This window comes from Diceros bicornis, chromosome 14 (assembly GCF_020826845.1).
Source record: "Diceros bicornis minor isolate mBicDic1 chromosome 14, mDicBic1.mat.cur, whole genome shotgun sequence".
Classification (NCBI taxonomy): Eukaryota; Metazoa; Chordata; class Mammalia; order Perissodactyla; family Rhinocerotidae; genus Diceros; species Diceros bicornis.
Window position 1 is genome coordinate 69,049,927 of NC_080753.1, and position 22,102 is coordinate 69,072,028.

Here is a 22,102-nt window from a genome sequence, read left to right on the forward strand (position 1 = left end):
AAAGTTGCAAGTTACTATGTAGGAACAAGTTTGTATAGGTATTTCAAAGATGCCCAGAACTGAGCTAAACTTGGTATGTGTCCAACTCCTAGAAATAACTTCATGCCCCATCTCCCTTACTTCCAGCTAGTAAGGATCACATAATTCCTAACAAAGTTTTGACACAGATTCCCAAATCGGGCATTCAGAACATATAGCACGTTGCTGCAAGCAAGCACATTCTCATTCAAAGTTGCAAGTTACTATGTAGGAACAAGTTTGTATAGGTATTTCAAAGATGCCCAGAACTGAGCTAAACTTGGTATGTCTCCAACTCCAAGAAATAACTTCATACCCCATCTCCCTTACTTCCAGCTAGTAAGGATCACATAATTCCTAACAAAGTTTTGACACAGATTCCCAATTCGGGCATTCAGAACATATAGCACGTTGCTGTAAGCAAGCACATTCTCATTCAAAGTTGCAAGTTACTATGTAGGAACAATTTTGTATAGGTATTTCAAAGATGCCCAGAACTGAGCTAAACTTGGTATGTGTCCAACTCCTAGAAATAACTTCATGCCCCATCTCCCTTACTTCCAGCTAGTAAGGATCACATAATTCCTAACAAAGTTTTGACACAGATTGCCAATTCGGGCATTCAGAACATATAGCACGTTGCTGTAAGCAAGCAGATTCTCATTAAAGATGCAAGTTACTATGTAGGAACAAGTTTGTATAGGTATTTCAAAGATGCCCAGAACTGAGCTAAACTTGGTATGTGTCCAACTCCTAGAAATAACTTCATGCCCCATCTCCCTTACTTCCAGCTAGTAAGGATCACATAATTCCTAACAAAGTTTTGACACAGATTCCCAATTCGGGCATTCAGAACATATAGCACGTTGCTGTAAGCAATCACATTTTCATTCAAAGTTGCAAGTTACTATGTAGGAACAAGTTTGTATAGGTATTTCAAAGATGCCCAGAACTGAGCTAAACTTGGTATGTGTCCAACTCCTAGAAATAACTTCATGCCCCATCTCCCTTACTTCCAGCTAGTAAGGATCACATAATTCCTAACAAAGTTTTGACACAGATTCCCAATTCGGGCATTCAGAACATATAGCACGTTGCTGCAAGCAAGCACATTCTCATTCAAAGTTGCAAGTTACTATGTAGGAACAAGTTTGTATAGGTATTTCAAAGATGCCCAGAACTGAGCTAAACTTGGTATGTCTCCAACTCCAAGAAATAACTTCATGCCCATCTCCCTTACTTCCAGCTAGTAAGGATCACATAATTCCTAACAAAGTTTTGACACAGATTCCCAATTCGGGCATTCAGAACATATAGCACGTTGCTGTAAGCAAGCACATTTTCATTCAAAGTTGCAAGTTACTATGTAGGAACAAGTTTGTATAGGTATTTCAAAGATGCCCAGAACTGAGCTAAACTTGGTATGTGTCCAACTCCTAGAAAGAACTTCATGCCCCATCTCCCTTACTTCCAGCTAGTAAGGATCACATAATTCCTAACAAAGTTTTGACACAGATTCCCTATTCGGGCATTCAGAACATATAGCACGTTGCTGTAAGCAAGCAGATTCTCATTCAAAGATGCAAGTTACTATGTAGGAACAAGTTTGTATAGGTATTTCAAAGATGCCCAGAACTGAGCTAAACTTGGCATGTGTCCAACTCCTAGAAATAACTTCATGCCCCATCTCCCTTACTTCCAGCTAGTAAGGATCACATAATTCCTAACAAAGTTTTGACACAGATTCCCAATTCGGGCATTCAGAACATATAGCACATTGCTGTAAGCAAGCAGATTCTCATTCAAAGATGCAAGTTCCTAGGTAGGAACAAGTTTGTATAGGTATTTCAAAGATGCCCAGAACTGAGCTAAACTTGGCATGTGTCCAACTCCTAGAAATAACTTCATGCCCCATCTCCCTTACTTCCAGCTAGTAAGGATCACATAATTCCTAACAATGTTTTCACACAGATTCCCAATTCGGGCATTCAGAACATATAGCACGTTGGTGTAAGCAAGCACATTTTCATTCAAAGTTGCAAGTTACTATGTAGGAACAAGTTTGTATAGGTATTTCAAAGATGCCCAGAACTGAGCTAAACTTGGTATGTCTCCAACTCCAAGAAATAACTTCATCCTCCATCTCCCTTTCTTCCAGCTAGTAAGGATCACATAATTCCTAACAAAGTTTTGACACAGATTCCCAATTCGGGCATTCAGAACATATAGCACGTTGCTGTAAGCAAGCACATTCTCATTCAAAGTTGCAAGTTACTATGTAGGAACAAGTTTGTATAGGTATTTCAAAGATGCCCAGAACTGAGCTAAACTTGGTATGTGTCCAACTCCTAGAAATAACTTCATGCCCCATCTCCCTTACTTCCAGCTAGTAAGGATCACATAATTCCTAACAAAGTTTTGACACAGATTGCCAATTCGGGCATTCAGAACATATAGCACGTTGCTGTAAGCAAGCACATTCTCATTCAAAGATGCAAGTTACTATGTAGGAACAAGTTTGTATAGGTATTTCAAAGATGCCCAGAACTGAGCTAAACTTGGTATGTGTCCAACTCCTAGAAATAACTTCATGCCCCATCTCCCTTACCTCCAGCTAGTAAGGATCACATAATTCCTAACAAAGTTTTGACACAGATTGCCAATTCGGGCATTCAGAACATATAGCACGTTGCTGTAAGCAAGCACATTCTCATTCAAAGATGCAAGTTACTATGTAGGAACAAGTTTGTATAGGTATTTCAAAGATGCCCAGAACTGAGATAACTTGGTATGTGTCCAACTCCTAGAAATAACTTCATGCCCCATCTCCCTTACTTCCAGCTAGTAAGGATCACATAATTCCTAACAAAGTTTTGACACAGATTGCCAATTCGGGCATTCAGAACACATAGCACGTTGCAGTAAGCAAGCAGATTCTCATTCAAAGATTCAAGTTACTATGTAGGAACAAGTTTGTATAGGTATTTCAAAGATGCCCAGAACTGAGCTAAACTTGGTATGTGTCCAACTCCTAGAAATAACTTCATGCCCCATCTCCCTTACTTCCAGCTAGTAAGGATCACATAATTCCTAACAAAGTTTTGACACAGATTCCCAATTCGGGCATTCAGAACATATAGCACGTTGCTGTAAGCAAGCACTTTCTCATTCAAAGTTGCAAGTTACTATGTAGGAACAAGTTTGTATAGGTATTTCAAAGATGCCCAGAACTGAGCTAAACTTGGTATGTGTCCAACTCCTAGAAATAACTTCATGCCCCATCTCCCTTACTTCCAGCTAGTAAGGATCACATAATTCCTAACAAAGTTTTGACACAGATTCCCAATTCGGGCATTCAGAACATATAGCACGTTGCTGCAAGCAAGCACATTCTCATTCAAAGTTGCAAGTTACTATGTAGGAACAAGTTTGTATAGGTATTTCAAAGATGCCCAGAACTGAGCTAAACTTGGTATGTGTCCAACTCCTAGAAATAACTTCATGCCCCATCTCCCTTACTTCCAGCTAGTAAGGATCACATAATTCCTAACAAAGTTTTGACACAGATTGCCAATTCGGGCATTCAGAACATATAGCACGTTGCTGTAAGCAAGCACATTCTCATTCAAAGTTGCAAGTTACTATGTAGCAAGAAGTTTGTATAGGTATTTCAAAGATGCCCAGAACTGAGCTAAACTTGGTATGTGTCCAACTCATAGAAATAACTTCATGCCCCATCTCCCTTACTTCCAGCTAGTAAGGATCACATAATTCCTAACAAAGTTTTGACACAGATTCCCTATTCGGGCATTCAGAACATATAGCACGTTGCTGCAAGCAAGCACATTCTCATTCAAAGTTGCAAGTTACTATGTAGGAACAAGTTTGTATAGGTATTTCAAAGATGCCCAGAACTGAGCTAAACTTGGTATGTCTCCAACTCCAAGAAATAACTTCATGCCCCATCTCCCTTTCTTCCAGCTAGTAAGGATCACATAATTCCTAACAAAGTTTTGACACAGATTCCCAATTCGGGCATTCAGAACATATAGCACGTTGCTGTAAGCAAGCACATTCTCATTCAAAGTTGCAAGTTACTATGTAGGAACAAGTTTGTATAGGTATTTCAAAGATGCCCAGAACTGAGCTAAACTTGGTATGTGTCCAACTCCTAGAAATAACTTCATGCCCCATCTCCCTTACTTCCAGCTAGTAAGGATCACATAATTCCTAACAAAGTTTTGACACAGATTCCCAATTCGGGCATTCAGAACATATAGCACGTTGCTGTAAGCAAGCAGATTCTCATTCAAAAATGCAAGTTACTAGGTAGGAACAAGTTTGTATAGGTATTTCAAAGATGCCCAGAACTGAGCTAAACTTGGTATGTGTCCAACTCCTAGAAATAACTTCATGCCCCATCTCCCTTACTTCCAGCTAGTAAGGATGACATAATTCCTAACAAAGTTTTGACACAGATTCCCAATTCGGGCATTCAGAAACTATAGCACGTTGCTGTAAGCAAGCACATTCTCATTCAAAGTTGCAAGTTACTATGTAGGAACAAGTTTGTATAGGTATTTCAAAGATGCCCAGAACTGAGCTAAACTTGGTATGTGTCCAACTCCTAGAAATAACTTCATGCCCCATCTCCCTTACTTCCAGCTAGTAAGGATCACATAATTCCTAACAAAGTTTTGACACAGATTGCCAATTCGGGCATTCAGAACATATAGCACGTTGCTGTAAGCAAGCACATTCTCATTCAAAGATGCAAGTTACTATGTAGGAACAAGTTTGTATAGGTATTTCAAAGATGCCCAGAACTGAGCTAAACTTGGTATGTGTCCAACTCCTAGAAATATCTTCATGCCCCATCTCCCTTACTTCCAGCTAGTAAGGATCACATAATTCCTAACAAAGTTTTGACACAGCTTCCCTATTCGGGCATTCAGAACATATAGCACGTTGCTGTAAGCAAGCACATTCTCATTCAAAGTTGCAAGTTACTATGTAGCAACAAGTTTGTATAGGTATTTTAAAGATGCCCAGAACTGAGCTAAACTTGGTATGTGTCCAACTCCTAGAAATAACTTCATGCCCCATCTCCCTTACTTCCAGCTAGTAAGGATCACATAATTCCTAACAAAGTTTTGACACAGATTCCCTATTCGGGCATTCAGAACATATAGCACGTTGCTGCAAGCAAGCACATTCTCATTCAAAGTTGCAAGTTACTATGTAGGAACAAGTTTGTATAGGTATTTCAAAGATGCCCAGAACTGAGCTAAACTTGGTATGTCTCCAACTCCAAGAAATAACTTCATGCCCCATCTCCCTTTCTTCCAGCTAGTAAGGATCACATAATTCCTAACAAAGTTTTGACACAGATTCCCAATTCGGGCATTCAGAACATATAGCACGTTGCTGTAAGCAAGCACATTCTTATTCAAAGTTGCAAGTTACTATGTAGGAACAAGTTTGTATAGGTATTTCAAAGATGCCCAGAACTGAGCTAAACTTGGTATGTGTCCAACTCCTGGAAATAACTTCATGCCCCATCTCCCTTACTTCCAGCTAGTAAGGATCACATAATTCCTAACAAAGTTTTGACACATATTGCCAATTCGGGCATTCAGAACATATAGCACGTTGCTGTAAGCAAGCACATTCTCATTCAAAGATGCAAGTTACTATGTAGGAACAAGTTTGTATAGGTATTTCAAAGATGCCCAGAACTGAGCTACACTTGGTATGTGTCCAACTCCTAGAAATAACTTCATGCCCCATCTCCCTTACTTCCAGCTAGTAAGGATCACATAATTCCTAACAAAGTTTTGACACAGATTCCCTATTCGGGCATTCAGAACATATAGCACGTTGGTGTAAGCAAGCACATTCTCATTCAAAGATGCAAGTTACTATGTAGGAACAAGTTTGTATAGGTATTTCAAAGATGCCCAGAACTGAGCTAAACTTGGTATGTGTCCAACTCCTAGAAATAACTTCATGCCCCATCTCCCTTACTTCCAGCTAGTAAGGATCACATAATTCCTAACAAAGTTTTGACACAGATTCCCAATTCGGGCATTCAGAACATATAGCACGTTGCTGTTAGCAAGCACATTCTCATTCAAAGATGCAAGTTACTATGTAGGAACAAGTTTGTATAGGTATTTCAAAGATGCCCAGAACTGAGCTAAACTTGGTATGTGTCCAACTCCTAGAAATAACTTCATGCCCCATCTCCCTTACTTCCAGCTAGTAAGGATGACATAATTCCTAACAAAGTTTTGACACAGATTCCCAATTCGGGCATTCAGAACATATAGCACGTTGCTGCAAGCAAGCACATTCTCATTCAAAGTTGCAAGTTACTATGTAGGAACAAGTTTGTATAGGTATTTCAAAGATGCCCAGAACTGAGCTAAACTTGGTATGTGTCCAACTCCTAGAAATAACTTCATGCCCCATCTCCCTTACTTCCAGCTAGTAAGCATCACATAATTCCTAACAAAGTTTTGACACAGATTCCCAATTCGGGCATTCAGAACATATAGCACGTTGCTGCAAGCAAGCACATTCTCATTCAAAGTTGCAAGTTACTATGTAGGAACAAGTTTGTATAGGTATTTCAAAGATGCCCAGAACTGAGCTAAACTTGGTATGTGTCCAACTCCTAGAAATAACTTCATGCCCCATCTCCCTTACTTCCAGCTAGTAAGGATCACATAATTCCTAACAAAGTTTTGACACAGATTCCCTATTCGGGCATTCAGAAAATATAGCACGTTGCTGTAAGCAAGCACATTCTCATTCAAAGTTGCAAGTTACTATGTAGCAACAAGTTTGTATAGGTATTTCAAAGATGCCCAGAACTGAGCTAAACTTGGTATGTGTCCAACTCATAGAAATAACTTCATGCCCCATCTCCCTTACTTCCAGCTAGTAAGGATCACATAATTCCTAACAAAGTTTTGACACAGATTCCCTATTCGGGCATTCAGAACATATAGCACGTTGCTGCAAGCAAGCACATTCTCATTCAAAGTTGCAAGTTACTATGTAGGAACAAGTTTGTATAGGTATTTCAAAGATGCCCAGAACTGAGCTAAACTTGGTATGTCTCCAACTCCAAGAAATAACTTCATGCCCCATCTCCCTTTCTTCCAGCTAGTAAGGATCACATAATTCCTAACAAAGTTTTGACACAGATTCCCAATTCGGGCATTCAGAACATATAGCACGTTGCTGTAAGCAAGCACATTCTCATTCAAAGTTGCAAGTTACTATGTAGGAACAAGTTTGTATAGGTATTTCAAAGATGCCCAGAACTGAGCTAAACTTGGTATGTGTCCAACTCCTAGAAATAACTTCATGCCCCATCTCCCTTACTTCCAGCTAGTAAGGATCACATAATTCCTAACAAAGTTTTGACACAGATTCCCAATTCGGGCATTCAGAACATATAGCACGTTGCTGTAAGCAAGCAGATTCTCATTCAAAAATGCAAGTAACTAGGTAGGAACAAGTTTGTATAGGTATTTCAAAGATGCCCAGAACTGAGCTAAACTTGGTATGTGTCCAACTCCTAGAAATAACTTCATGCCCCATCTCCCTTACTTCCAGCTAGTAAGGATCACATAATTCCTAACAAAGTTTTGACACAGATTGCCAATTCGGGCATTCAGAACATATAGCACGTTGCTGTAAGCAAGCACATTCTCATTCAAAGATGCAAGTTACTATGTAGGAACAAGTTTGTATAGGTATTTCAAAGATGCCCAGAACTGAGCTAAACTTGGTATGTGTCCAACTCCTAGAAATAACTTCATGCCCCATCTCCCTTACTTCCAGCTTGTAAGGATGACATAATTCCTAACAAAGTTTTGACACAGATTCCCTATTCGGGCATTCAGAACATATAGCACGTTGCTGTAAGCAAGCACATTCTCATTCAAAGATGCAAGTTACTATGTAGGAACAAGTTTGTATAGGTATTTCAAAGATGCCCAGAACTGAGCTAAACTTGGTATGTGTCCAACTCCTAGAAATAACTTCATGCCCCATCTCCCTTACTTCCAGCTAGTAAGGATCACATAATTCCTAACAAAGTTTTGACACAGATTCCCTATTCGGGCATTCAGAACATATAGCACGTTGCTGCAAGCAAGCACATTCTCATTCAAAGTTGCAAGTTACTATGTAGGAACAAGTTTGTATAGGTATTTCAAAGATGCCCAGAACTGAGCTAAACTTGGTATGTCTCCAACTCCAAGAAATAACTTCATGCCCCATCTCCCTTTCTTCCAGCTAGTAAGGATCACATAATTCCTAACAAAGTTTTGACACAGATTCCCAATTCGGGCATTCAGAACATATAGCACGTTGCTGTAAGCAAGCACATTCTCATTCAAAGTTGCAAGTTACTATGTAGGAACAAGTTTGTATAGGTATTTCAAAGATGCCCAGAACTGAGCTAAACTTGGTATGTGTCCAACTCCTAGAAATAACTTCATGCCCCATCTCCCTTACTTCCAGCTAGTAAGGATCACATAATTCCTAACAAAGTTTTGACACAGATTGCCAATTCGGGCATTCAGAACATATAGCACGTTGCTGTAAGCAAGCACATTCTCATTCAAAGATGCAAGTTACTATGTAGGAACAAGTTTGTATAGGTATTTCAAAGATGCCCAGAACTGAGCTAAACTTGGTATGTGTCCAACTCCTAGAAATAACTTCATGCCCCATCTCCCTTACTTCCAGCTAGTAAGGATCACATAATTCCTAACAAAGTTTTGACACAGATTCCCAATTCGGGCATTCAGAACATATAGCACGTTGCTGTAAGCAAGCACATTCTCATTCAAAGTTGCAAGTTACTATGTAGGAACAAGTTTGTATAGGTATTTCAAAGATGCCCAGAACTGAGCTAAACTTGGTATGTGTCCAACTCCTAGAAATAACTTCATGCCCCATCTCCCTTACTTCCAGCTAGTAAGCATCACATAATTCCTAACAAAGTTTTGACACAGATTCCCAATTCGGGCATTCAGAACATATAGCACGTTGCTGCAAGCAAGCACATTCTCATTCAAAGTTGCAAGTTACTATGTAGGAACAAGTTTGTATAGGTATTTCAAAGATGCCCAGAACTGAGCTAAACTTGGTATGTGTCCAACTCCTAGAAATAACTTCATGCCCCATCTCCCTTACTTCCAGCTAGTAAGGATCACATAATTCCTAACAAAGTTTTGACACAGATTCCCTATTCGGGCATTCAGAACATATAGCACATTGCTGTAAGCAAGCACATTCTCATTCAAAGTTGCAAGTTACTATGTAGCAACAAGTTTGTATAGGTATTTCAAAGATGCCCAGAACTGAGCTAAACTTGGTATGTGTCCAACTCATAGAAATAACTTCATGCCCCATCTCCCTTACTTCCAGCTAGTAAGGATCACATAATTCCTAACAAAGTTTTGACACAGATTCCCTATTCGGGCATTCAGAACATATAGCACGTTGCTGCAAGCAAGCACATTCTCATTCAAAGTTGCAAGTTACTATGTAGGAACAAGTTTGTATAGGTATTTCAAAGATGCCCAGAACTGAGCTAAACTTGGTATGTCTCCAATTCCAAGAAATAACTTCATGCCCCATCTCCCTTTCTTCCAGCTAGTAAGGATCACATAATTCCTAACAAAGTTTTGACACAGATTCCCAATTCGGGCATTCAGAACATATAGCACGTTGCTGTAAGCAAGCACATTCTCATTCAAAGTTGCAAGTTACTATGTAGGAACAAGTTTGTATAGGTAGTTCAAAGATGCCCAGAACTGAGCTAAACTTGGTGTGTGTCCAACTCCTAGAAATAACTTCGTGCCCCATCTCCCTTACTTCCAGCTAGTAAGGATCACATAATTCCTAACAAAGTTTTGACACAGATTCCCAATTCGGGCATTCAGAACATATAGCACGTTGCTGTAAGCAAGCAGATTCTCATTCAAAAATGCAAGTTACCAGGTAGGAACAAGTTTGTATAGGTATTTCAAAGATGCCCAGAACTGAGCTAAACTTGGTATGTGTCCAACTCCTAGAAATAACTTCATGCCCCATCTCCCTTACTTCCAGCTAGTATGGATCACATAATTCCTAACAAAGTTTTGACACAGATTCCCAATTCGGGCATTCAGAACATATAGCACATTGCGGTAAGCAAGCAGATTCTCATTCAAAGATGCAAGTTCCTAGGTAGGAACAAGTTTGTATAGGTATTTCAAAGATGCCCAGAACTGAGCTAAACTTGGCATGTGTCCAACTCCTAGAAATAACTTCATGCCCCATCTCCCTTACTTCCAGTTAGTAAGGATCACATAATTCCTAACAATGTTTTCACACAGATTCCCAATTCGGGCATTCAGAACATATAGCACGTTGGTGTAAGCAAGCACATTTTCATTCAAAGTTGCAAGTTACTATGTAGGAACAAGTTTGTATAGGTATTTCAAAGATGCCCAGAACTGAGCTAAACTTGGTATGTGTCCAACTCCTAGAAATAACTTCATGCCCCATCTCCCTTACTTCCAGCTAGTAAGGATCACATAATTCCTAACAAAGTTTTGACACAGATTCCCAATTCGGGCATTCAGAACATATAGCACGTTGCTGTAAGCAAGCACATTTTCATTCAAAGTTGCAAGTTACTAGGTAGGAACAAGTTTGTATAGGTATTTCAAAGATGCCCAGAACTGAGCTAAACTTGGTATTTGTCCAACTCCTAGAAATAACTTCATGCCCCATCTCCCTTTCTTCCAGCTAGTAAGGATCACATAATTCCTAACAAAGTTTTGACACAGATTCCCTATTCGGGCATTCAGAACATATAGCACGTTGCTATAAGCAAGCAGATTCTCATTCAAAGATGCAAGGTACTATGTAGGAACAAGTTTGTATAGGTATTTCAAAGATGCCCAGAACTGAGCTAAACTTGGTATGTGTCCAACTCCTAGAAATAACTTCATGCCCCATCTCCCTTACTTCCAGCTAGTAAGGATCACATAATTTCTAACAAAGTTTTGACACAGATTCCCTATTCGGGCATTCAGAACATATAGCACGTTGCTGCAAGCAAGCACATTCTCATTCAAAGATGCAAGTTACTATGTAGGAACAAGTTTGTATAGGTATTTCAAAGATGCCCAGAACTGAGCTAAACTTGGTATGTGTCCAACTCCAAGAAATAACTTCATGCTCCATCTCCCTTACTTCCAGCTAGTAAGGATCACATAATTCCTAACAAAGTTTTGACACAGATTGCCAATTCGGGCATTCAGAACATATAGCACGTTGCTGTAAGCAAGCACATTCTCATTCAAAGATGCAAGTTACTATGTAGGAACAAGTTTGTATAGGTATTTCAAAGATGCCCAGAACTGAGCTAAACTTGGTATGTGTCCAACTCCTAGAAATAACTTCATGCCCCATCTCCCTTACTTCCAGCTAGTAAGGATCACATAATTCCTAACAAAGTTTTGACACAGATTCCCAATTCGGGCATTCAGAACATATAGCACGTTGCTGTAAGCAAGCACATTCTCATTCAAAGTTGCAAGTTACTATGTAGGAACAAGTTTGTATAGGTATTTCAAAGATGCCCAGAACTGAGCTAAACTTGGTATGTGTCCAACTCCTAGAAATAACTTCATGCCCCATCTCCCTTACTTCCAGCTAGTAAGGATCACATAATTCCTAACAAAGTTTTGACACAGATTCCCAATTCGGGCATTCAGAACATATAGCACGTTGCTGTAAGCAAGCAGATTCCCATTCTAAGATGCAAGTTACTATGTAGGAACACGTTTGTATAGGTATTTCAAAGATGCCCAGAACTGAGCTAAACATGCTATGTGTCCAACTCCTAGAAATAACTTCATGCCCCATCTCCCTTACTTCCAGCTAGTAAGGATCACATAATTCCTAACAAAGTTTTGACACAGAGGCCCAATTCGGGCATTCAGAACATATAGCACGTTGCTGTAAGCAAGCACATTCTCATTCAAAGATGCAAGGTACTATGTAGGAACAAGTTTGTATAGGTATTTCAAAGATGCCCAGAACTGAGCTAAACTTGGTATGTGTCCAACTCCTAGAAATAACTTCATGCCCCATCTCCCTTACTTCCAGCTAGTAAGGATGACATAATTCCTAACAAAGTTTTGACACAGATGCCCAATTCGGGCATTCAGAACATATAGCACGTTGCTGTAAGCAAGCACATTCTCATTCAAAGTTGCAAGTTACTATGTAGGAACAAGTTTGTATAGGTATTTCAAAGATGCCCAGAACTGAGCTAAACTTGGTATGTGTCCAACTCCTAGAAATAACTTCATGCCCCATCTCCCTTACTTCCAGCTAGTAAGGATCACATAATTCCTAACAAAGTTTTGACACAGATTGCCAATTCGGGCATTCAGAACATATAGCACGTTGCTGTAAGCAAGCACATTCTCATTCAAAGATGCAAGTTACTATGTAGGAACAAGTTTGTATAGGTATTTCAAAGATGCCCAGAACTGAGCTAAACTTGGTATGTGTCCAACTCCTAGAAATAACTTCATGCCCCATCTCCCTTACTTCCAGCTAGTAAGGATCACATAATTCCTAACAAAGTTTTGACACAGATTCCCTATTCGGGCATTCAGAACATATAGCACGTTGCTGTAAGCAAGCACATTCTCATTCAAAGTTGCAAGTTACTATGTAGCAACAAGTTTGTATAGGTATTTCAAAGATGCCCAGAACTGAGCTAAACTTGGTATGTGTCCAACTCCTAGAAATAACTTCATGCCCCATCTCCCTTACTTCCAGCTAGTAAGGATCACATAATTCCTAACAAAGTTTTGACACAGATTCCCTATTCGGGCATTCAGAACATATAGCACGTTGCTGCAAGCAAGCACATTCTCATTCAAAGTTGCAAGTTACTATGTAGGAACAAGTTTGTATAGGTATTTCAAAGATGCCCAGAACTGAGCTAAACTTGGTATGTCTCCAACTCCAAGAAATAACTTCATGCCCCATCTCCCTTTCTTCCAGCTAGTAAGGATCACATAATTCCTAACAAAGTTTTGACACAGATTCCCAATTCGGGCATTCAGAACATATAGCACGTTGCTGTAAGCAAGCACATTCTCATTCAAAGTTGCAAGTTACTATGTAGGAACAAGTTTGTATAGGTATTTCAAAGATGCCCAGAACTGAGCTAAACTTGGTATGTGTCCAACTCCTAGAAATAACTTCATGCCCCATCTCCCTTACTTCCAGCTAGTAAGGATCACATAATTCCTAACAAAGTTTTGACACAGATTCCCAATTCGGGCATTCAGAACATATAGCACGTTGCTGTAAGCAAGCACATTCTCATTCAAAGATGCAAGTTACTATGTAGCAACAAGTTTGTATAGGTATTTCAAAGATGCCCAGAACTGAGCTAAACTTGGTATGTGTCCAACTCCTAGAAATAACTTCATGCCCCATCTCCCTTACTTCCAGCTAGTAAGGATGACATAATTCCTAACAAAGTTTTGACACAGATTCCCAATTCGGGCATTCAGAACATATAGCACGTTGCTGTAAGCAAGCACATTCTCATTCAAAGTTGCAAGTTACTATGTAGGAACAAGTTTGTATAGGTATTTCAAAGATGCCCAGAACTGAGCTAAACTTGGTATGTGTCCAACTCCTAGAAATAACTTCATGCCCCATCTCCCTTACTTCCAGCTAGTAAGCATCACATAATTCCTAACAAAGTTTTGACACAGATTCCCAATTCGGGCATTCAGAACATATAGCACGTTGCTGCAAGCAAGCACATTCTCATTCAAAGTTGCAAGTTACTATGTAGGAACAAGTTTGTATAGGTATTTCAAAGATGCCCAGAACTGAGCTAAACTTGGTATGTGTCCAACTCCTAGAAATAACTTCATGCCCCATCTCCCTTACTTCCAGCTAGTAAGGATCACATAATTCCTAACAAAGTTTTGACACAGATTCCCTATTCGGGCATTCAGAACATATAGCACATTGCTGTAAGCAAGCACATTCTCATTCAAAGTTGCAAGTTACTATGTAGCAACAAGTTTGTATAGGTATTTCAAAGATGCCCAGAACTGAGCTAAACATGCTATGTGTCCAACTCATAGAAATAACTTCATGCCCCATCTCCCTTACTTCCAGCTAGTAAGGATCACATAATTCCTAACAAAGTTTTGACACAGATTCCCTATTCGGGCATTCAGAACATATAGCACGTTGCTGCAAGCAAGCACATTCTCATTCAAAGTTGCAAGTTACTATGTAGGAACAAGTTTGTATAGGTATTTCAAAGATGCCCAGAACTGAGCTAAACTTGGTATGTCTCCAATTCCAAGAAATAACTTCATGCCCCATCTCCCTTTCTTCCAGCTAGTAAGGATCACATAATTCCTAACAAAGTTTTGACACAGATTCCCAATTCGGGCATTCAGAACATATAGCACGTTGCTGTAAGCAAGCACATTCTCATTCAAAGTTGCAAGTTACTATGTAGGAACAAGTTTGTATAGGTATTTCAAAGATGCCCAGAACTGAGCTAAACTTGGTATGTGTCCAACTCCTAGAAATAACTTCGTGCCCCATCTCCCTTACTTCCAGCTAGTAAGGATCACATAATTCCTAACAAAGTTTTGACACAGATTCCCAATTCGGGCATTCAGAACATATAGCACGTTGCTGTAAGCAAGCAGATTCCCATTCTAAGATGCAAGTTACTATGTAGGAACACGTTTGTATAGGTATTTCAAAGATGCCCAGAACTGAGCTAAACATGCTATGTGTCCAACTCCTAGAAATAACTTCATGCCCCATCTCCCTTACTTCCAGCTAGTAAGGATCACATAATTCCTAACAAAGTTTTGACACAGAGGCCCAATTCGGGCATTCAGAACATATAGCACGTTGCTGTAAGCAAGCACATTCTCATTCAAAGATGCAAGGTACTATGTAGGAACAAGTTTGTATAGGTATTTCAAAGATGCCCAGAACTGAGCTAAACTTGGTATGTGTCCAACTCCTAGAAATAACTTCATGCCCCATCTCCCTTACTTCCAGCTAGTAAGGATGACATAATTCCTAACAAAGTTTTGACACAGATGCCCAATTCGGGCATTCAGAACATATAGCACGTTGCTGTAAGCAAGCACATTCTCATTCAAAGTTGCAAGTTACTATGTAGGAACAAGTTTGTATAGGTATTTCAAAGATGCCCAGAACTGAGCTAAACTTGGTATGTGTCCAACTCCTAGAAATAACTTCATGCCCCATCTCCCTTACTTCCAGCTAGTAAGGATCACATAATTCCTAACAAAGTTTTGACACAGATTGCCAATTCGGGCATTCAGAACATATAGCACGTTGCTGTAAGCAAGCACATTCTCATTCAAAGATGCAAGTTACTATGTAGGAACAAGTTTGTATAGGTATTTCAAAGATGCCCAGAACTGAGCTAAACTTGGTATGTGTCCAACTCCTAGAAATAACTTCATGCCCCATCTCCCTTACTTCCAGCTAGTAAGGATCACATAATTCCTAACAAAGTTTTGACACAGATTCCCTATTCGGGCATTCAGAACATATAGCACGTTGCTGTAAGCAAGCACATTCTCATTCAAAGTTGCAAGTTACTATGTAGCAACAAGTTTGTATAGGTATTTCAAAGATGCCCAGAACTGAGCTAAACTTGGTATGTGTCCAACTCCTAGAAATAACTTCATGCCCCATCTCCCTTACTTCCAGCTAGTAAGGATCACATAATTCCTAACAAAGTTTTGACACAGATTCCCTATTCGGGCATTCAGAACATATAGCACGTTGCTGCAAGCAAGCACATTCTCATTCAAAGTTGCAAGTTACTATGTAGGAACAAGTTTGTATAGGTATTTCAAAGATGCCCAGAACTGAGCTAAACTTGGTATGTCTCCAACTCCAAGAAATAACTTCATGCCCCATCTCCCTTTCTTCCAGCTAGTAAGGATCACATAATTCCTAACAAAGTTTTGACACAGATTCCCAATTCGGGCATTCAGAACATATAGCACGTTGCTGTAAGCAAGCACATTCTCATTCAAAGTTGCAAGTTACTATGTAGGAACAAGTTTGTATAGGTATTTCAAAGATGCCCAGAACTGAGCTAAACTTGGTATGTGTCCAACTCCTAGAAATAACTTCATGCCCCATCTCCCTTACTTCCAGCTAGTAAGGATCACATAATTCCTAACAAAGTTTTGACACAGATTCCCAATTCGGGCATTCAGAACATATAGCACGTTGCTGTAAGCAAGGACATTCTCATTCAAAGATGCAAGTTACTATGTAGGAACAAGTTTGTATAGGTATTTCAAAGATGCCCAGAACTGAGCTAAACTTGGTATGTGTCCAACTCCTAGAAATAACTTCATGCCCCATCTCCCTTACTTCCAGCTAGTAAGGATGACATAATTCCTAACAAAGTTTTGACACAGATTCCCAATTCGGGCATTCAGAACATATAGCACGTTGCTGTAAGCAAGCACATTCTCATTCAAAGTTGCAAGTTACTATGTAGGAACAAGTTTGTATAGGTATTTCAAAGATGCCCAGAACTGAGCTAAACTTGGTATGTGTCCAACTCCTAGAAATAACTTCATGCCCCATCTCCCTTACTTCCAGCTAGTAAGCATCACATAATTCCTAACAAAGTTTTGACACAGATTCCCAATTCGGGCATTCAGAACATATAGCACGTTGCTGCAAGCAAGCACATTCTCATTCAAAGTTGCAAGTTACTATGTAGGAACAAGTTTGTATAGGTATTTCAAAGATGCCCAGAACTGAGCTAAACTTGGTATGTGTCCAACTCCTAGAAATAACTTCATGCCCCATCTCCCTTACTTCCAGCTAGTAAGGATCACATAATTCCTAACAAAGTTTTGACACAGATTCCCTATTCGGGCATTCAGAACATATAGCACTTTGCTGCAAGCAAGCACATTCTCATTCAAAGTTGCAAGTTACTATGTAGGAACAAGTTTGTATAGGTATTTCAAAGATGCCCAGAACTGAGCTAAACTTGGTATGTGTCCAACTCCTAGAAATAACTTCATGCCCCATCTCCCTTACTTCCAGCTAGTAAGGATCACATAATTCCTAACAAAGTTTTGACACAGATTCCCTATTCGGGCATTCAGAACATATAGCACGTTGCTGTAAGCAAGCACATTCTCATTCAAAGTTGCAAGTTACTATGTAGCAACAAGTTTGTATAGGTATTTCAAAGATGCCCAGAACTGAGCTAAACTTGGTATGTGTCCAACTCCTAGAAATAACTTCATGCCCCATCTCCCTTACTTCCAGCTAGTAAGGATCACATAATTCCTAACAAAGTTTTGACACAGATTCCCTATTCGGGCATTCAGAACATATAGCATGTTGCTGCAAGCAAGCACATTCTCATTCAAAGTTGCAAGTTACTATGTAGGAACAAGTTTGTATAGGTATTTCAAAGATGCCCAGAACTGAGCTAAACTTGGTATGTCTCCAACTCCAAGAAATAACTTCATGCCCCATCTCCCTTTCTTCCAGCTAGTAAGGATCACATAATTCCTAACAAAGTTTTGACACAGATTCCCAATTCGGGCATTCAGAACATATAGCACGTTGCTGTAAGCAAGCACATTCTCATTCAAAGATGCAAGTTACTATGTAGGAACAAGTTTGTATAGGTATTTCAAAGATGCCCAGAACTGAGCTAAACTTGGTATGTGTCCAACTCCTAGAAATAACTTCATGCCCCATCTCCCTTACTTCCAGCTAGTAAGGATAACATAATTCCTAACAAAGTTTTGACACAGATTCCCAATTCGGGCATTCAGAACATATAGCACGTTGCTGTAAGCAAGCACATTCTCATTCAAAGATGCAAGTTACTATGTAGGAACAAGTTTGTATAGGTATTTCAAAGATGCCCAGAACTGAGCTAAACTTGGTATGTGTCCAACTCCTAGAAATAACTTCATGCCCCATCTCCCTTACTTCCAGCTAGTAAGGATCACATAATTCCTAACAAAGTTTTGACACAGATTGCCAATTCGGGCATTCAGAACATATAGCACGTTGCTGTAAGCAAGCACATTCTCATTCAAAGATGCAAGTTACTATGTAGGAACAAGTTTGTATAGGTATTTCAAAGATGCCCAGAACTGAGCTAAACTTGGTATGTGTCCAACTCCTAGAAATAACTTCATGCCCCATCTCCCTTACTTCCAGCTAGTAAGGATCACATAATTCCTAACAAAGTTTTGACACAGATTCCCAATTCGGGCATTCAGAACATATAGCACGTTGCTGTAAGCAAACACATTCTCATTCAAAGTTGCAAGTTACTATGTAGGAACAAGTTTGTATAGGTATTTCAAAGATGCCCAGAACTCAGCTAAACTTGGTATGTGTCCAACTCCTAGAAATAACTTCATGCCCCATCTCCCTTACTTCCAGCTAGTAAGGATGACATAATTCCTAAAAAAGTTTTGACACAGATTCCCAATTCGGGCATTCAGAACATATAGCACGTTGCTGTAAGCAAGCACATTCTCATTCAAAGTTGCAAGTTACTATGTAGGAACAAGTTTGTATAGGTATTTCAAAGATGCCCAGAACTGAGCTAAACTTGGTATGTGTCCAACTCCTAGAAATAACTTCATGCCCCATCTCCCTTACTTCCAGCTAGTAAGGATCACATAATTCCTAACAAAGTTTTGACACAGATTCCCAATTCGGGCATTCAGATCATATAGCACGTTGCTGCAAGCAAGCACATTCTCATTCAAAGTTGCAAGTTACTATGTAGGAACAAGTTTGTATAGGTATTTCAAAGATGCCCAGAACTGAGCTAAACTTGGTATGTGTCCAACTCCTAGAAATAACTTCATGCCCCATCTCCCTTACTTCCAGCTAGTAAGGATCACATAATTCCTAACAAAGTTTTGACACAGATTCCCTATTCGGGCATTCAGAACATATAGCACGTTGCTGTAAGCAAGCACATTCTCATTCAAAGTTGCAAGTTACTATGTAGCAACAAGTTTGTATAGGTATTTCAAAGATGCCCAGAACTGAGCTAAACTTGGTATGTGTCCAACTCATAGAAATAAATTCATGCCCCATCTCCCTTACTTCCAGCTAGTAAGGATCACATAATTCCTAAAAAATTTTGACACAGATTCCCTATTCGGGCATTCAGAACATATAGCACGTTGCTGCAAGCAAGCACATTCTCATTCAAAGTTGCAAGTTACTATGTAGGAACAAGTTTGTATAGGTATTTCAAAGATGCCCAGAACTGAGCTAAACTTGGTATGTCTCCAACTCCAAGAAATAACTTCATGCCCCATCTCCCTTTCTTCCAGCTAGTAAGGATCACATAATTCCTAAAAAAGTTTTGACACAGATTCCCAATTCGGGCATTCAGAACATATAGCACGTTGCTGTAAGCAAGCACATTCTCATTCAAATTTGCAAGTTACTATGTAGGAACAAGTTTGTATAGGTATTTCAAAGATGCCCAGAACTGAGCTAAACTTGGTATGTGTCCAACTCCTAGAAATAACTTCATGCCCCATCTCCCTTACTTCCAGCTAGTAAGGATCACATAATTCCTAACAAAGTTTTGACACAGATTCCCAATTCGGGCATTCAGAACATATAGCACGTTGCTGTAAGCAAGCAGATTCTCATTCAAAAATGCAAGTTACTAGGTAGGAACAAGTTTGTATAGGTATTTCAAAGATGCCCAGAACTGAGCTAAACTTGGTATGTGTCCAACTCCTAGAAATAACTTCATGCCCCATCTCCCTTACTTCCAGCTAGTAAGGATCACATAATTCCTAACAAAGTTTTGACACAGATTCCCAATTCGGGCATTCAGAACCTATAGCACGTTACTGTAAGCAAGCACATTTTCATTCAAAGATGCAAGTTACTATGTAGGAACAAGTTTGTATAGGTATTTCAAAGATGCCCAGAACTGAGCTAAACTTGCTATGTGTCCAACTCCTAGAAATAACTTCATGCCCCATCTCCCTTACTTCCAGCTAGTAAGGATGACATAATTCCTAACAAAGTTTTGACACAGATTCCCAATTCGGGCATTCAGAACATATAGCACGTTGCTGCAAGCAAGCACATTCTCATTCAAAGATGCAAGTTACTATGTAGGAACAAGTTTGTATAGGTATTTCAAAGATGCCCAGAACTGAGCTAAACTTGGTATGTGTCCAACTCCTAGAAATAACTTCATGCCCCATCTCCCTTACTTCCAGCTAGTAAGGATCACATAATTCCTAACAAAGTTTTGACACAGATTCCCAATTCGGGCATTCAGAACATATAGCACGTTGCTGTAAGCAAGCACATTCTCATTCAAAGTTGCAAGTTACTATGTAGGAACAAGTTTGTATAGGTATTTCAAAGATGCCCAGAACTGAGCTAAACTTGGTATGTGTCCAACTCCTAGAAATAACTTCATGCCCCATCTCCCTTACTTCCAGCTAGTAAGGATCACATAATTCCTAACAAAGTTTTGACACAGATTCCCAATTCGGGCATTCAGAACATATAGCACGTTACTGTAAGCAAGCACATTTTCATTCAAAGATGCAAGTTACTATGTAGGAACAAGTTTGTATAGGTATTTCAAAGATGCCCAGAACTGAGCTAATCTTGCTATGTGTCCAAATCCTAGAAATAACTTCATGCCCCATCTCCCTTACTTCCAGCTAGTAAGGATCACATAATTCCTAACAAAGTTTTGACACAGATTCCCTATTCGGGCATTCAGAACATATAGCACGTTGCTGTAAGCAAGCACATTCTCATTCAAAGATGCAAGTTACTATGTAGGAACAAGTTTGTATAGGTATTTCAAAGATGCCCAGAACTGAGCTAAACTTGGTATGTGTCCAACTCCTAGAAATAACTTCATGCCCCATCTCCCTTACTTCCAGCTAGTAAGGATCACATATTTCCTAACGAAGTTTTGACACAGATTCCCAATTCGGGCATTCAGAACATATAACATGTTGCTGTAAGCAAGCAGATTCTCATTAATGATGCAAGTTACTAGGTAGCAACAAGTTTGTATAGGTATTTCAAAGATGCCCAGAACTGAGCTAAACTTGGTATGTGTCCAACTCCTAGAAATAACTTCATGCCCCATCTCCCTTACTTCCAGCTAGTAAGGATCACATAATTCCTAACAAAGTTTTGACACAGATTCCCAATTCGGGCATTCAGAACATATAGCACGTTGCTGTAAGCAAGCACCTTCTCATTCAAAGATGCAAGTTACTATGTAGGAACAAGTTCTTATAGGTATTTCAAAGATGCCCAGAACTGAGCTAAACTTGGGATGTGTCCAACTCCTAGAAATAACTTCATGCCCCATCTCCCTTACTTCCAGCTAGTAAGGATCACATAATTCCTAACAAAGTTTTGACACAGATTCCCAATTCGGGCATTCAGAACATATAGCACGTTGCTGTAAGCAAGCACATTCTCATTCAAAGATGCAAGTTACTATGTAGGAACAAGTTTGTATAGGTATTTCAAAGATGCCCAGAACTGAGCTAAACTTGGGATGTGTCCAACTCCTAGAAATAACTTCATGCTCCATCTCCCTTACTTCCAGCTAGTAAGGATCACATAATTCCTAACAATGTTTTGACACAGATTGCCAATTCGGGCATTCAGAACATATAGCACGTTGCTGTAAACAAGCACATTCTCATTCAAAGATGCAAGTTACTATGTAGGAACAAGTTCGTATAGGTATTTCAAAGATGCCCAGAACTGAGCTAAACTTGGTATGTGTCCAACTCCTAGAAATAACTTCATGCCCCATCTCCCTTACTTCCAGCTAGTAAGGATCACATAATTCCTAACAAAGTTTTGACACAGATTGCCAATTCGGGCATTCAGAACATATAGCACGTTGCTGTAAGCAAGCACA